We start from the raw sequence: 18,091 nt of genomic DNA on the forward strand, positions 1-18,091 counted from the left end.
TACTGGTTTCTCTGACTTCTTCCAAGTCCCAACTGCAACTGAATTTTCTACAGGAAGCCTTTCCTAACCCTTCTTAATTCTAGTGTCTTTACTCTTTTACTTATTTTTATTTAGCCTGTATATAGTTTGTCTTTACAAATTTGTTTGTATATTGTGTGCTACATTAGACTGTGAATTCCTTGAGGGACTATCTTTTGTTCTTTTTGTATTTCCAGAATGTAGCACAGTGTCTGACACATAGTAGGTGCTTAATAAGTGTTTAATGACTGATTGAATCACTAATATGGGAAGATCCTCCAGATACTCTTCTTTGTGAATCACATTTGTCCTAGTACATCAATCCTTTAAATATTGAAGACCACTCCAAATGAAATTAGTAATAATTCAAAAGAGTATGGCATAGCTATCTGCTCAAGAAAAACCAAGTGGATGAAGAGTGGTTATGTCTAAACTATGATATTAATATAAATAAAATTGATCCATTGGGATAAATATCTTTGTTGATTGTGGCAGACAGATGATGAATTAAACAAGAGGAAGAGTTAAGGTAGATTTCATTTAGGAAATTGTGTAATGCTTTCGATGATCCCAATTCCCTCCCTGAAATAAAGATATCTTTTTTAATACCAATATACTTCTAATGCAATTTTGTGGCTATGAATTATGGAACACCAGAATTTCTAATGAATCAAAATTTGAGGTCATCCAAAAGATGATGGACAGATACAAGGTCATAAATAGATTATAGCTTATTACCAATGAAAATGTTCATGCTAAAGCAACAAAAAAGCTATTATCAAAGAGATACACAACAGAAGAAGGAGGTAGACTGGTCATAGATTAAGAACAAGAAATGATGGATGGACAACCTTCATCCTACCCTTCTATGCTCACATAATTTAAAAGATCTAACAAAAGGCACTCAGTATATTGGGTAGATCCCCTGTAAAGAATTTGCCTGAGCCTATGGACAATAGTCTCATAGAATAAGTTTTAGATAGCTTGTTGTAACCAAAAAGGCAAATCAACCATTAAAACTTAATTGGTCCAGGAAACTAAGGTTCAAACCACTGATGGAATTTCTTGGTCATATGTATACAAAAACCAAACACAGGAGAAGTCAAGAGGTCATCAGGCTTAATACCCAGTCCTGACATGGCTTGCCATCAATGATAAGGGCAGAAGCAGGAGAGCCATGCCCAACTTAACCAGCACTACCTTTACTGAATATATTCAGTATTGCATATTGCATAATATTGCATATTATTAAGTCAATTTCCTTTTAACAGTAGGTAATCTACAAATGTATCATTTCATTCTAATTCTGAGCCTGAACCATTGGGACCAGGCTCAGCCCACAAGAATTATGTATATTAGAAACTGCCCAAACTGAAGAAATCTCACATCCATTGAGATACTGAAGCACAAAGCACAAAGTTGGAATATAAGTGTAATTCTTCTCTTGGCAAAATACTTTTCCAGAAGTGAAGACAGAAGAAACTTTCCTAGGCTTGCAGAATAATCTCTTTTGGTTATTTTCTTAATATTTTTGAGCATGGGTAGAGTATCAAAGAAAGATAAAGAAGCTACTAATGATCAAGTTTGCAACACCATGAATGCAATTGTTCACTGTATGATCTCTCCTGGTATCACTGCTTGACATAAACTAATGTATCCCATTGATGCCATGGAGATAACAAGTTCTCTCCTCAGAGCTCTAAGTGCTTAATGTTGGGAGCATCTTGACTTAGAGATGTTAGAGATGGAATGGGAAGTATGATCACTTCAGTTTGCAGAAAGGAAAGCTAAAATAATGAGAAAACCCATATTGTGTATTGGGGAAAGCATGAGGTTGAAAGTCAGGGTCCTAGATTTTAGTCCCCATAGCTGTGTGGGCTATAGGATGAGAAAATTATAGATGAAGAGCTAAAAAGGATCTCCAAGGTCATCTAATTTAACACCCTCATTTAACAGAGAAGAAAACTGGGGCCAAAAAAGGTCATGAATTGCCTAAGGTCACAGAATCAGTAAGCATCAGAGATAGAACCCAGGTCCTTTGACTCCAGTGCATTACTCTCTCCACTGTACTTTAAGACATTCATTAAAATTATGTTATCTGATCTTGAATGAGTCCTTGATAAAAGATAATAACTCTACATTTCCTAGTCAACCATCTATCCTACTCACTACAGTGGTTATTCCAAACTTCCTCTTCCTTCTTCAAGATACTCGTAGTGCCCTTTCCTTCACACTCTCAGTTAAAGGCTTTGCCTTACACTTCACCCCCACCAAAAAAAAAACTTAAACCATTTGTCAAGAACTCCTTTTTGTTATCCTTAACTCACATCTCTCTGTCATTGTCTCCTATACTAGTGCCTCCTTCCTTCTAACCTCTGATGAAGAGATGAACTTCTATTTATCAAAACTAACTTCTCTGCAAGTACCCTCAATGCCTTCCTCCCTTCTCTACCTAACTGCCTTAATACTATCCTCCCCACTCTCTCAAGTCTCAGCAATCAGACTTCTGATTGTCAACAAAAAATGATCTTTCCAAAATGACCAGCCATTTCCTGTTACTAAATCTTATGGCCCTTTTTCATTCTTTATCCTTCTTGTTCAGTATTTAATATAGCTGATAACCTTCTCTTTTGGGATACTCTCTCCTATATGGGTTCTTGTGACAGTTTTTCTTCTACTAGTCTAAATCCTCCTTCTTTTTCCTTTTCTGGATCTTTATCCATGTCATTACCATTAATTGTGTGTCCCCATTCAGTTATGATTTCAATATTGATGATTCACTAAACTGTAAATTCCTTGAGGATAGTAACCATCTTTTACCTCTTTTTGGTATTCTAAGCTCTTAGCAAGATGCCTGATACATAGTACATACTTAATAAATGTTGATTGACTGATGATTTCCTGATCTCTAGACTGAGTTTATCTCCTGAGCCTTAATCCAAAACCTCCAATTGCCTGTTATACGTTTTGAATTGATACTCCATGGGAATCTCAAATTGAATATGCCCAAAGTAGAAGTAATTACATGCTCTTCCAAATCTGCTTATTTCTTTCAAAGGTACCACTGCTTTTCTAACAAAACAGATTTGCAACCTCTATGCCATCCCAAACTCCTTCTCAGTCACTTCAGATATCCAAGAATTTGCCAAGGTATTTTCTACCTTCACACTTCTCTCACTGCCTCTCTCTCTCATTAAATAAACTCCCATGGCTCCCTATTATCTCCAGATTGCATATAAATCTCTTTTGCTTTTCTTCTTTCCTTTCGCCCCCTTTTTTGGTATTTAAAACTGTTTGCAACCTGATCTCTTCCAAGCTTTCTAATCATCTTAAATGTTACTCCCCTCCATACACTCTGCCATGCAGATATATTAGCCTATTTACAGTTTCTCATATATGATGCTCCTTCTATTATCTCTGTGACTTTTCATAGCACTTAGTATAGGACAGGCACAATGTAGGTTCTTAAGAAAAATTTGTTGACTGACTGGCTATTGTGATGGGTGAAATCTGAAATAACAGGGAAACAAAGGTTCAAACTTCCAAGCAAATCAATTTATTAAGCAATGCAGGCAATTGCACAACAAATCAGGACCTGGCCTCTTCAGCATGGCACTGGACCCTGAATACAGGGGGAAACAGGTTTTTATACATTAAAAGAGAACAACTAATAGGATATAAATCAGTATACAAGATTAGGTGATCTGGTTTCTGATGGGAGAAAAGATTAGGGGTTTTCCAAGTTGGGAGGGGGATGAGTGCATTTCAAGAGTTGGGAAGGGGAAAGTGAGTAGATGCAATTCCCTGCAATCAGAAAAAGAGGTGTCTTACCCCACCTCTACCAAGTGTCTGTATTTAATAAAAGGAATAAAAAACAGTAACTGACAAGTATGGGGCCAGTTTTCAGATAAGACATATGAGTTACTTGAGATGTGTAATTGTAAGAATCTTCAGATTTGGCTGGGTTTAGATCTTCAGTTAAGGATCTCTAAGCAACAGATAGAGGTGGTCCAGCTTCCCATTCATGCAGGGGTAGGTTCAACCAATGCAATAAATCTTTCTCACAATTTCCACAACTGAAAAAATTTTCTCACAAGTCAAAAACAAGACTAGATTCATAATTGAATAGAAAGCAAACTGAGCTAGATACAGAATTGAGTCACAAAATCGAGTCAGAGTGGTTGAATCAATTCCCACAATTCTCTTCCTTGAATTGTCCCCTCTCCCATGAATCATTTATTTATAAGCAAAATGTGTAAGGTTTTTCATATGTTCATAATCAGAATTATTAAAGTCATGCTATAGACAAAGCACTTAAAGGAGCTAAAATGGACTAATTTTGAGAGGAGAGATTTACATGTCACCAAGGTAACAGAGAAAATTCAACATAAATACAATGAAATAAAAGCCAAAGCAATACAATGATGATCATCAATATAAACTGACATCAAGTCTCATTGTACCCTAGTAACTCATTCCCAATGTCCATCTAATTAACATGTTTTGTCTTGAGTCCTAGATGTCCCACCTAGTCATCTGGTCCCCAGATAATATTGTCTTTTGGACATTCTGGAACAGGTCTCATACTTAGGGAAGCTCTGAAGAGGGCTCTGCTTCTCTGATTCCAAATCACTTGTAAAGATTCCTAGGTCATTTTGCTAAAATCTGCCAATAACAAGACAATACAAATTAGTATTCTTCCAAATTCCAAAATTTGATTTTTCAATAAGTAGTTCATGTGGTGAAAAGAAGTTCAAGCCTTTTGGTTCTGTTCCTATTTGCACAAAAGCTATAAGAAAAATATCAAATTAGGAACCCATAATTAACCTGAGACTTCAGAGAATTTTAGTTTTTATATACCACTTACTGTTTCTTCTTTACCTAAGCCCAGTATTTGACATAAGAATCTTTTTTTAAAAAATCATAAAGGTCTAACTTGCAAAATGATTCCTTCTGTCTTTTACATTTATTAGAGATACTTTAAAATGGGAAAATAATTACATTTTCTTTACAATTATCAGTGCAATTTTGTATGTAAAATCTTTAGTCCAGTTTTGAGAATTTATTATTATTTATTCTTAAAACATACTCAAAAGCCTGAATTTCCATACTAGATACATTTGGAAGCCAATCATATGCATATGTATATCATTTTTGGAGAAAACAGTGTAATTTTATTGCTTTCTCAAGTTTTATTATTCCATTTAATTAGAAATATTTTACATTACATCTCTGTCTTATTACTTTGTCTAATTCCTTCTTTAGGAGAAGATCATCCCTATACAATAATTTGACCACAAATGCAGATTTAAATTGTAAGATTGTTCATATTTGCATCCTGTTATAGCTCAGAAATGTTCCATTATCAATCTACTAATTCATAGATATAGCAGTTATAAAACTTCTGCTGCTCATATGCCCTCATTATAGAAATTTTCTATGAAAAGAAATGGAGAAACATAGTTATAAAAATGTCAAGACATCCCTTCAGGGGCATAAACTGACCTGACATATATGATAGCAAGGAAAAAACTTCCTTAGCTCTGTTTGATTCCAGGCACAGGTAATACCTGACAACCAATCATATTAAAAAGCTCCACATTTTTCACAAGATATTGAAAGTCATGTTCAGGATTAATCGGGTGAGAAAGTTTCTATTCAGAAAGGAAATAGCACAATGGGGAAACTGTGTCAAGAGAATCCAACCACTGACCATGTCAAGGTCATCCCCTCAACTTTTCCTAGGGACAGACATTCACCTTTAGCTAGATGTTCTCAGACTGCAACGCATACCACTTTCTCCTACTGACTCATGACAATTCAGAAAACTATCCCTGTGATCAAAACTCAAAACAATATTAAATTACAGTCCCAAGAGTTTTTGCCTCAAGAAGCAACATTTTACTAATCACAGTTTAGGGCTTGAATATTATTAGTTTTCTCATGTTTCCCTGGCAGTTACGTGTCATTTATCCTTAATCTCATTCTAGGGTTTCAGACATCAAGAAAATACCTTATATTTGATTCATATTAGCTTGTTGAAGTTACAACTTTAAACTATTCTGTATATTTTCATAATCTTAATATGTGATAACATAAAAATTTCAGATGAAAATTCACTATTATAGCAAGCTTGTGAATTTCCACTTTTGACAAGGAGTAGGAGAAGAGATCCTATTTTCTTAGCTTTAGGTTCTCAAACTTCAATACACTATATTTTCAATATGTAGTCAGTAGGGACTGATAAGATTTTATGATCCAGACTGAACAAAAATTCCCAAGGGACCACACAAATATCTTTAAGAGTCTGTGGACCTTTTTCCTTAAGCAATAAATCATTGCTATTGCTATCTGTTTTAAAACAAAATATATGGTTCTGGGAAGGTTCCCATCTTAACATTTTCCAAGATGTAGCCATATTGTCTAATTTATATTGAGGAGAAAATCCAAAGCTACTTATTCTCATCATAAGTTGCATGATAAAAAATGTGGAACAGGTTTCAGGAACCAAGATGGCAGAACAAGCAATAGATCACTGTTACACTCCATATTCACCTCCAAACAACCTTAAAATAGTGTCCTCAAACAAATCCTCAAACAGCAGAACCAGCAAAAAGATAGGGTGAAACCATCTTTGAGCTCAAGAAACTTGGAAGATCAACAGGAATACTCTGTCTCACACAGGGAAAAGGAGAGCACATTCCAGGAGCAGAAGCATCCCAGCAAGTGAGCAGCAAGCTCCACCTCAGCAAACCAAAAGGAGATCCTGAGCCCCAGTGCACTGGAGCAGGATCTCCCAAGTGCCTCAGCATAGCCGAAGGATTGGTTGGACTCCAGCTCAGAGATCTACCATCTTCTTCAGTACAGCCCCAGGCAAGCAGTAAACCTCCAGCAGCCAGACATCAATAAACTTCAGTGTATACCTGGGGAAATGCAGAAACACCCCACTGGCCTCAGTTCACCCCAGATACAAGCACCAGGACCTCTCATCAGCAGCAAACTGCCAGATACCTATGGCCTGCAGCAGTGCCAGCCACCCCACACCTCACTCCTCAGTATAGAAAAAGACACAAGGGTCCCCCATAGGCCTCAGGGCAACATTGGTATACCAGATAAACAGTCAGGGCCTGAAGCCCTTGGGATGAGAAGTTTGAGACAGTGCTCTTCCACTCCTGGAGCAGAGCTCAAATTTAAAAGAAAGGAAAAAGGGCAAAAAAAGATGAGCAGAAAATAACAAGAAAAAAAATCTGATCGTAGAAAGTTATCATGATGACAGGGAAGATACAAACTCAGAGGAGGTCAAAAAACCAATGGACAAAACCCCAAAGAAAAATCAAAAGTGGTCTCATATCCAGAAAGAACTCGTGGAAGAGCTCACAGAGCTTAAAAATCATAAAACAGAGGTAGAGGAAAAAATGGGAAAAGAAATAAGATTATGCAAGATGATTAAAAAAAAAGAGTGAATAGCTTGGAAAAAGAAAACAACTAGTTAAAAAGTAGAATTGGTCAAATGGAAAAGAAAGTACAAAAGCCAACTCTGCAAAAGTTAGAATGGGACAAGTAGAAGCTAATGATACTATGAGGCACCAAGAATCAATCAAATTCAAAAGAATGAAAAAATAGAAGAAAATGTAAAATACTTCAGAACCTGGAAAATAGATCCAGGAGAGACAACGTCAGAATCATTGGACTACCTGTGAGCCAAGATGACACCTGTAATTCTTAAAAATTGAATCACTAATTGTACAGCTAAAGGCAATATACATGGAAGGTGTGGATATAAGGTGAATTTGATGGAATGACATTAAAAATAATTAAGGGATGAAAAAGAGGAGTACACTGGGTACAGAAGGAAAAGAGAGGTAGAATGGGGTAAATTATTTAACATGAAGAGCTGCTAAAGAACTATTACAGTGGGGGGGAACATAGAAGGGTGGGCAATGGGCATCACTTGAACTTTACTATCACCAGTATCGGCTCAAAGAAGGAATAATATACAGAATAAGTTGAGTATAGAAATCTATCTTACCTGAAAGTGAAGTTGGAAGTAAGGAGATTAAGTAAAGGGGTGGAGAACACTGACAGAAGAGAGGACAGAGAGGGGGATGGCAGACAGAAGCAAAACACTGGTAAGGAGAGAAGGAGTGAAAGGAGAGAGAGAAAAAACAGGAGGAAAAGTAATATGGAGGAAAATACACAACTAGCTGTTATAACTCTGAATGTAAATGGGATGAATTCTCCCATAAAACAGAAGCAGGTAGCAGAGTGGATCAAAAAACATAATCCCACCATATGTTGATTACAAGAAACACACCTGAAGAAGAGAGGGACACAGAGTAAAGGTGAGGAACTGGGGCAGAATCTATTATGCTTCATTTGAAGTAAAAAAAAAAAAAAAAAAAACAAGGGTAGCAATCCTGATCTCAGACAAAGTAAAAGTACAAACAGACCTAATTAAAAGAGATAAGGAGGGAAATTATATCTTGCTAAAAGATACCATAGACAATGAAGTAATATCAGTACTAAACATATATACAGAAAGTGGTATAGCATGTGGATTCTTAAAGGAGAAGTTAAGTGAGTTACAGATTCGTGACCAAACAAGAAAGAGAGAGGGCATTAAGAAATGTAAAATAGATAATTTTACTTACATATACATATGCAATTTTACATCAATTTATATAAAATGGATAATTTTACATACTTAAATAATAAAACCAATGTTACTAAGATTAGAAAGAAAGCAGAAATCTGGGAAATAATCTTTACAAGTGTCTCTGATAAAGCCCTTATTTCTCGACTATATTGAGAACTGATTTTATAAAAATGCAAACCATTCCTCGGTTGATAAATGGTAAAAGGATATGAACAAGGAGTTTTCTGATGAAGAAATCAAAGCTATCTATAGGTATATGAAGAAGTGCTCTAAATCACTTTGTTTAGAGAAATGCAAATTAAAACAACTCTGAGGTACCACCAAACATCTATCAGATTGGTTAATATAACTAAAAGGGAAAATGGTAAATGTTGGAGGATATGGGAAAATTGGGACACTAATGCACTGTTGGTGGAGTTGTAAACTCATCCAACCATTCTGGAGAACAATTTAGAGCTAGTGCATAACCTTTGATCCAACAATACCACTACTAGGTCTGTATCCCAAAGAGATCATAAAAATGGGAAAAGGACCCACATGTACAAAAATATTTATAGCAGCTCTTTTTGTGGTGATCAAGAACTGGAAATTGAGGGAATATCCATCAACTGGGGAATGGTTGAACAAGTCGTGGTATATGAATGTAATGGAATGCTATTATGCTATAAGAAATAATGAACAAGAAGACTTCAGAGAAGCCTGGAAAGACTTATATGAACTGATGCTGAGTGATGTGAGCAGAATCAGGAGAACATTATACGTAGTTACCACAGTGTGGGAAGACTGTTTTTAATAGTCAGTCCTCCACAGCAATGCAAGGACATAAAACATTTCCAAAGGACTCATAGTGCAAAATACCATCCACAATCAGAGAAAGAATACAGAATATTTTCTCCTTTGTTATGTTTTGTTTTTCTCATGATTTCTCTCATTCATTTTAATTTTTCTATGCAACATGACTAATGTGAAAATGTGTTTAATAGGAATGCATGTGTAGAAGTCACATAAGATTGCATGCTCTGTTGAGGAGGGAGGGCAGAGGGAGGGGGAGAAAATCTGAAACTTATGGAAGTGATTGTTGAAAGTTGAAAACTAAAAAATTTGGGGAAAAATAAAAATTTAAAAAGCAGAAAGGAGCCACATATACAAAAAATATTTATAGCAGCTCTTTACATGGTGTCAAAATATTGAAAATTGTGGGGAGGCCCATCAATTGAGGAAGGGCTGAAAAAGTTGTGTATATGAATGCAACGGAATGCTATTGTTCAATAAGAAATGATGAACAGGAAGTTTTCTGAAAAACCTGGAAAAACTTGTACGAACTGATGCAAAGTGAAATGAATAGCACTAAGAAAATATTGTACACAGTATCAGCAACACTGTGTGATGATCAACTGTAAATGACTCAGCTCTTCTCAGCAACACAATGATTCAAGACAAGTACAAAGGACTCAAAAAGGAAAATGCTATCCACATCCAGATAAAGAATTGATGGCCTGAATGCAGACTGAAGTATATTTTTTCATGTTTTTTTCTTTTGATATTTTTCTTTCACAACTGTGACTAATATGAAAATATGTTTTACATGATAGCACATATATAACCCATATCAAATTCCCTACCATTTTAGGAAAAGGAGATAGCAAGGAGGAGGGGAAAAAATGGAACTCAAAATCTCATAAAAATGAATGCTAAAAATTGTTGACCTATAATTGGGGAAAAAAATACTATCTTAAATTTAAAAAATCCACAGAACAAAAGATATCCCATTAAATACTGAACATCTTTCAAATAACTATATTACATTCATGTATAGCTCAATTCATTATTTAACAACATCCAGATTAAAAGATGAGTTGTTTTTTTCTAACAGAATTTCTGATACAATAGTGTCTCACTGTATTTCTGACACAATATCATGCATTCAAAACATGAAATAAAACCTATTGCCTGTCAGATGACATCAATTCCAAATTATCTTACATAGGAAATCATTTTATCACCTTTGGCATTTTATATTAATCACATCTAAAAACCAATATAGTTATCATAATATATAATCCAAAAAGCAATGCCAATAGTTAATATTTATATAGAGCTTACCATATCCCCAGCACTGAGTTAAGCATTTCACAATCAGGATATCATTTGATCTCCAAAACAATCTTGGGATATGGACATTATTATTATTTTTCTCTTTACTAATAAGGAAACTGAGGTAAATAGACATAAAATAACTCAGTTAAGTCACACAGCTAATAAAATTCTGAGACCAGAATGTAACTCAGGTTTTCCTTCATTTATCCAGCATCATTTTTTTTCTTGAATTTGATGCCACAACTAATATGAGCATATTTTACTGCAAGAATATCAAGCCACTGCACTACTCAGGAGAAGAAAATGAGTTTGGTGACTTTGCACAGCCCTCCATCACTCAAATCAAAGTCAACCGCAAGTTATCTTATCATTTTGATGCCATGGTCTTCTTTGAGAATGAAGGACAAACACAATTTGAGTAGCAAATTCCTCTGTGTAGCAATTCCTCTCTTCTCCCATCCTGTCCTGTCATGTCCTCTCCTCTCCTTTGGTGTTCTGTCTAGGAAGGTACATTCCATGGCCAAAAGCTGCCTTTTTTCCTTTGGGTTTACTGGCTACATTTCTTGCTCAAAGATAAAGCTTTAAACCCAATTTGCTCTGGAGCTCATAGACTGGAAAACAAATCCCCACACAACTGGCACATAGTTTATGTAATAACTGAATAGCAATTGTTTCTCTTTTGCCCAGGAACCCTGAGGATCTTCCCCTCCCAGTTTGATTTTTTTTTTTTTTATTAAAGGGATCATCCCTTGAGTAACTTAAAGAAGCCTATTCTTTGAATGGGTGCATCTCACTCAAAATGAGAATGTGATAAGACCTTAGCCTGAAAGGGCCAGGATCTCACATTGCTCCTGGGCCATCTCCAGTCATCCTGATAAATATCAGGCCACTTGTCCCAGCTGACTCAAGAAAAGACAGTGAGGTTGGTGACCTTGCACAGCCTTCCGTCACTCAAATCAAAGTCAACTGCAAGTCATGTCATCATCCTGATGTCATGTTCCTCTTTGAGAACAAAGAATAAACACAACAAGAACAATAATTTGCTGCATCATAATTTAGTTACAGAACAAATCTCAACCAAATCAAATCAAGATTTACAACCACAAAATCAAAATCTCAATTTTCCAGGATTATTAGGCACTGGCACCTTAAAATTTAGAACCCAAAGCTAGCAACTGGCTTATTTTCAAAAGTCTGAGGTTGCACTTTTATGTTTTCATAAACTTTTAAAATTTCTTTTTCAAAAATCTCCCAAAGAGTCAAATTTATTCCATTCATTTTCATAACATAGGCACATTCTCCCTTTCCTGAGGATTTTCAATTTTAATGCCCAGTAAAAGACAAGAACAGATTCCAAGTGGCAACCTCACATTCCCACCATTCCCTTGCTTTGGAGTTCATGAGATTCTAAAGACTGAGGAATATACCTCTGGAGTGGTCTTTCAGGACAGAGTATTATATTTCCTAATCAGATCCCAAACTATCTAAATAACTAATCTCTATTCCATAGAATTTATCCTTTGCAACTTAGCACAAAATTTTATACAACCCTGATTAATTGCAATACTTTCATCCTTTTGGGTTCCTAAGGGCTTATAAATACATGGTTTCTTTCTAATTTTCTTTGGTAATCTTGTTTCTAGTGTAAGTAAACAATTAATTCCATTATGAAAAAGCTTTGAGAATTCTACTTCAGCCTTCCCAAGAGACATTCCTAGTTTCTGGTCACCTCCCTGCAACCTATTATTGTGAATATCTATCTCCATTGTCTACAACATGGTCTGAACCCAGAAAACAGTGAGGGTGATGTTGAGGGTACCTCCTCACTTATAACAGACTTCTTTTTGGTTTAAATTACCTTTTCCATTCCTTAATTAAATTTTACTCATTTTTATTCTCATTTAAACAAGTTTTTCTCTTTTCATGATCAAGAAAGGATTGAGAAGAGGTAGCTATTTAAGTTTCAGATAAATTTAAAATCCAAACCACATACCTATTTTTTTTCTTTGTTATGGAATTGCTTTCAAATGAGCTACTTTCTTTCATTATCCTAAACAATAACTCTATCAATCTTTAGGGGAAAGGTAACTGCTTTTTACCCCTGAAACTTTCACAGAATTTAACTCTTATTTTTGCTTAAAACAAACTCAACAGAGTGATACCTCAAAACTCAATAAGGTATTTTAAGATTCTGATAAGTGCCTTATCAGGTAGGACAATGAGAAAGGGGTAAGTTTCTAGAATTACCCAAAGTTCTCCCCTGCAGTCTTAAGGTGATTAATCTCCAAACTTTTTAATCTATAAAACTCCAAAATCTACTAAGATGTTTTTAGCAATTACTATAACTTGAAATCTCTAATTCATTTACAATGCCACAAATTCCTACATACCAGGAAAAAGTTTTCCTTTCTTCGATTATCTGACTTTACCCCTATAATCCCAATGTAGCCAGAGTTGAAATAGCAGAGAAAGCATCTTGAAGTTTGTTTGTTTGTTTTTTTTAACATAATTTCCCATTTAGAGTTAGTGTGAATTAGTCCTGCTGACTAGGATAGAGAGTTTAGCATCAGATCACAGAAAACTTCTTCTAGTATGAAGCTTCACTAATCTTCCCAGCATACTGAATTCTTTAGTTGTAGCTTTTGAACAGTCTTTCTGGCTGGCTGCATTTTCTCCTTAGAAATGTTTAAAGGTAGCAGAAACACAAAATAAATATTTTTGAGCATTTTACAAAAACATAAAAACACAAACAAAATGATGACAGAAAAAGCTAGTGTACACAATTTCCTAGAACTTGAAATAATTGAAAGTCCTTTCTTCAGACCAAATATAGGACTCACTAGGATTTTTATATACTTTAGTATAATTTGAGAGTTCTATCAGACCCTCCTCTACTCCTGTAGGGGAAGTTCTTAGCCAATAAGAATTTCCCTAAAGGATTTTCAGTTTAATAGAATGCTCTTCTCTGGTCTCAAGTCAAAGAAATTTTATCTGAGGAGAAATCCTTTGGTTATTTTACTATTACCTGAGCCCATCATTACCTTAAAATGATTTTCTCTTAACCCACCACTCCCTTGAAGGGAGTATCTTTTTCCCAGTAGACTTTGGGTAAATCATCCCTAGCAGGGTGGGACTAAATCTTACCTTAGCTTGGAAGAATATGAAATAAAAGGGGGAGTCTGGCCTCCAGGGACAGTGTTTCCTGAAGAAATCCCATGGAGAAAATCTTGATTGCACGAAGGAGTTTCTCTGAAAGGCTATCATTCCTAGGGGTCAGAGTCCTGACTCAATCTAGCTAGCTTTGACAAACTCTCTCCTGGGCCTAGAATGCTCTTCTCTTCACTTCAAAAATAAGTGTCGTGGAGAGAGGACTGAACTTATATTCAGGTTGACCCAGGCTCAAATCCCTCCTCAGAAAGTTAATATCTGTGTGATCTTAGGTAAAATACATAATCTCTACAGCCTTAGACTTAGGTAGTTAGACTTGCTGACCTCTACTATCTCTTTTACCTTTAATTCTACAATGCTATTAATTCTTGGCTCTTAGAATTTCTGGTTTCATTTAAGACTCAAGTTAAAAAGGCAACTTCAGGAGAAGGACTCTTTCAGTGCTCCCTGACACTAGTAGTTTCCCCTCTAAGGTTACCCTTCCATCTGCTCTGTTTGGATGTTTTTTGTAACTATGCACTTGTTGACTGACTTATTGACCTTAGTTAAGTAAATTCATCTCTCTTTGTCTCAGTTTTCTTCTCTGTAAACTTAGGTGGTTGAACAATATTCTATTGATATCAAAATGTGTAGGATGCAGCAATAATAGTCCTCAATGGAAAATTTGTCTCTCTGAACATATAACACCAGAGATAAATAGATCAATGAATTAATCATGCAAATAAAAAGCATAGAAAATCAATAAGTAACTGGTGCTCAAATAAGCACTAGAAATAGAAATCCTAACATGATTCTGATTACATTTTAAAAGGAATCCAGAGCCTTCACCAGATAACCAGAGGGACTCATGACATACATAAAAAAGGTTAAGAAGCAAGCTCTGACTATAACCAAGACCTACCAATGGAAACTTTCTTTGGAGGGATAAGAAAGACTCTCCAATGTCTCCATTATTATTTTACAAAGTATTAGAAATACTAGATACAGGAATAAAACAAGAGAAAAACAAGAGATTAAGTAAAGTAAAAGGGAGATAAAATGATCTCTATTTGCAGATGATATGATTTTCTTAGAGAATTCTGAATAATCATCAAACAAAAAATGATAAAGATATGTTTTGTTATTGTGTAGATCTATGATTTTATCAATACAGTGAACTCCTGGTAGGAACCTCCTTACAGTGGTATAGGTCTACAACTTGGGAGTAATATGTTCCCTGCAAAGAAGTTATGTCATTCTATCACAGTCACTTGGCAACTATGTGTAAAATACAAGATTTGAATTCATGCCTTTGTAACTCAAATGATGTCTTCTATTCACTATGCCACAATGCCACTTAACACAATAAGTTCAAAAAAGTAACAGAATAGAAAGTTAATTCTCTTAATGATCAGTTTTTCAGTATGTCGTTAAAAACTCAGGAAGAAGAGAGAAAGAAATTTTATTTGAAATAACAAAAAAATTAAGTATCTGGAAATTAATCAACCAGAATATATGAAGGATTTACTTTATTACAACTACAAATTGATTTTAATAGAAAAAGGAAGATCTACATAATTAGAGAATGAATAGATTTTTCTTATCTATGTCATCACAATAAAAACTGATGTTACCGAAATACCAATAATGTACTAAAAGAATATTTCATAGAAATAGAAAAGATGGTTAAATAAATTTTGAGGAAGAAAAGGTTAAGAATGTCAAGTAACAATAAAAAAAGGAGAGAGGAAAAATTGCTACTCATAGATATTAAATTAAGGCAATGTTTTTTCCACTCTTAAATGCAAATATATCAATATGGATATGAACATAGATATAGGTGTGTGTGTGTGTGTGTGTGTGTGTGTAGATATGTATGTCTTGCATAGAGGTATAAACAGAATACTCCTCAAATTTTCATATGATATAAACTTGGGAAGTGTGAAATCTATCATGCAGAACGATAGTATTAGTAAACTAAAAGATTCTGAAAAGTTCAAATGTTGTTCTAAGTCATGGAAGATGATATTTAATAGGGATAAATATAAAGTTTTAGCAAAATGATATGACATATTGGTTAGAGTGCAGAGCTTAAAGTCAAGGTGACCTATATTCAAAGCCTACCTCCCACATTTCCTGGTTAAATCACTTGCATTCTATTCATAACACTGATATTTGTTACTTACTTGTTTTCTCTCTGGGGTTTTCTTAGCAAAAATACCAGAATGGTTTGTCATTTTTCCTTCCCTCTCATTTTATAAATAAGGAACTGAGGCAAACAGGATTAAGTGAATTGCCTGGGGTCACACAGTTAGCAAGTGTCTGAGGTTGTTTGAACTCAGGTCTTACTGACTCCAGGCTGATACTATATTCATTGTGCTTACCAGCTGCCCCCTATCTGCCTATCAAATCACAATTGGATTGCTGATCTGCATCAATGGTAAAAATTCCCAGTCCAGTTTCCTACACTGATGAAATGGCAAAACTATTGCCCATTCATTTATATGTATAGATTTAAAGGCTCTTACTGGGTCTAAAAAATCAATTTCATCAACAAAAGATGGTGGACATATGACTTGGCAATAGTTCATGTGAAAAAAATCTGGGCATACTGAAAGCTCAAAATGAGTCAACAATATGATATGGCATTATATGGCTAATATAATCTTACGCAACATTGAGAGGCATAAGGCCAAGATTATGAAGAATGTAATCATGTTTTACCCTCATCTGGTAAGACCCCAAATAGGATTTGTGTTCTATTCTGAGCACATTTTGGGACTAATATTGAAAAGTTTAAGAGCTTCTAGAGAAGGGCATCTAGAATGGGGAAAGTGTATATAATTGCTTCACATGAAGGAATAATAAAAGGAACTGAGGGTGTTTAACTTAGAGAAGAAAAGAATTACAGAAGACATGACAATTATTAAGTATTATAGGGACTGTCATATGGAAGAGAGATGAAACTTGTTTTGCTTAACTGGTTGTTGTCCTTCTTCTTTGAAGAGGACCAAAATGACATCACCATGATAAAGTGAAATTTCAGTGTGTCCAACTGTGGCTGATCAGACCAATGCAAGCTCAGAATGCTCTACCACAGGTTGGGCAGAGATAGTCTGCATGAATACTTGGGGTGGATATCCGAAATTTGCTCATCCTGCATTTACTTTGTGCTGTCTCAATTTTGCTTTGCTCAAAGAGCATGGTACCCTTTCTGATGTGGGCATGCATGCTAAGCAGTCCTGTGCCACTGTCTCCCATGGTGCACAGTCAAATCCAAAATTCTTGAGAGAGAGCTTGAGAGTTTCCTTGTATTGTTTCTTCTGGCCACCATATGACCATGCGAGTTCTCCATAAAATAGTCTTTTTGGCAAGTGTACGTTTTGCATTTGAACGTGTCCAGCCCATCAGAGTTGTGCTCTCTGAAGCATGTAGTTTGAATACTTGGCATTTCAGTTCAAGCAAGGACTTCAGTATCTGGTACCTTATCCTGTCAGGTGATCCTCAGAATCTTCCTAAGACAGTTCAAATCAAAGCAATTCAGTGTCTTGGCATGGGGCTGGTAGACTGTCCATGTTTCACAAGCATATAACAATGAGGTCAGCACAACGTCTCTGTAGACCTTCAGTTTGGTAGTCAGTCTAATACCTCTTCTCTCTCAAACTTTTCTTCGTAGCTAGCCCTGGCAATGTGTGCATCAACTTCATTGTCAATGTGTACACTCCTGAAAGGTACACTACCAAGGTAAGTGAATTTATCCACATCATTCAAAACTTCTCCATTTGTTGTAACAGATGGTTCCACATATGGATGATGTGGTGATGGTTGATGGAGCATGTGTGTTTTCTTGGTATTGATTATTAGACCAAAATTAGCACAGGCAGCAGAGAACTGATCCATACTTTGTTGCATCTCAGCTTCAGAGTCTGCATTGAGTGCACAATCATCTACAAACAGAAAATCATGCACTAACATTCCTCCACTTTGGTCTTGGCTTATAGCCTTTTCAAATTGAAGAACTTGCCATCAGTACAGTAGTTAACCTTGATGCCATGCTCATCCTCATTGAAAGCATTTGTCAATCTGGCTTCAAACATCATGCTAAAAAGCATGGGAGCAAGCACACAGCCCTGTTTCACTCTACTGGTGACTGGGAAGGCATGAGAGCATTGT

The sequence above is a fragment of the Notamacropus eugenii genome, chromosome 3 (assembly GCF_028372415.1).
Source record: "Notamacropus eugenii isolate mMacEug1 chromosome 3, mMacEug1.pri_v2, whole genome shotgun sequence".
NCBI classification, from domain to species: domain Eukaryota; kingdom Metazoa; phylum Chordata; class Mammalia; order Diprotodontia; family Macropodidae; genus Notamacropus; species Notamacropus eugenii.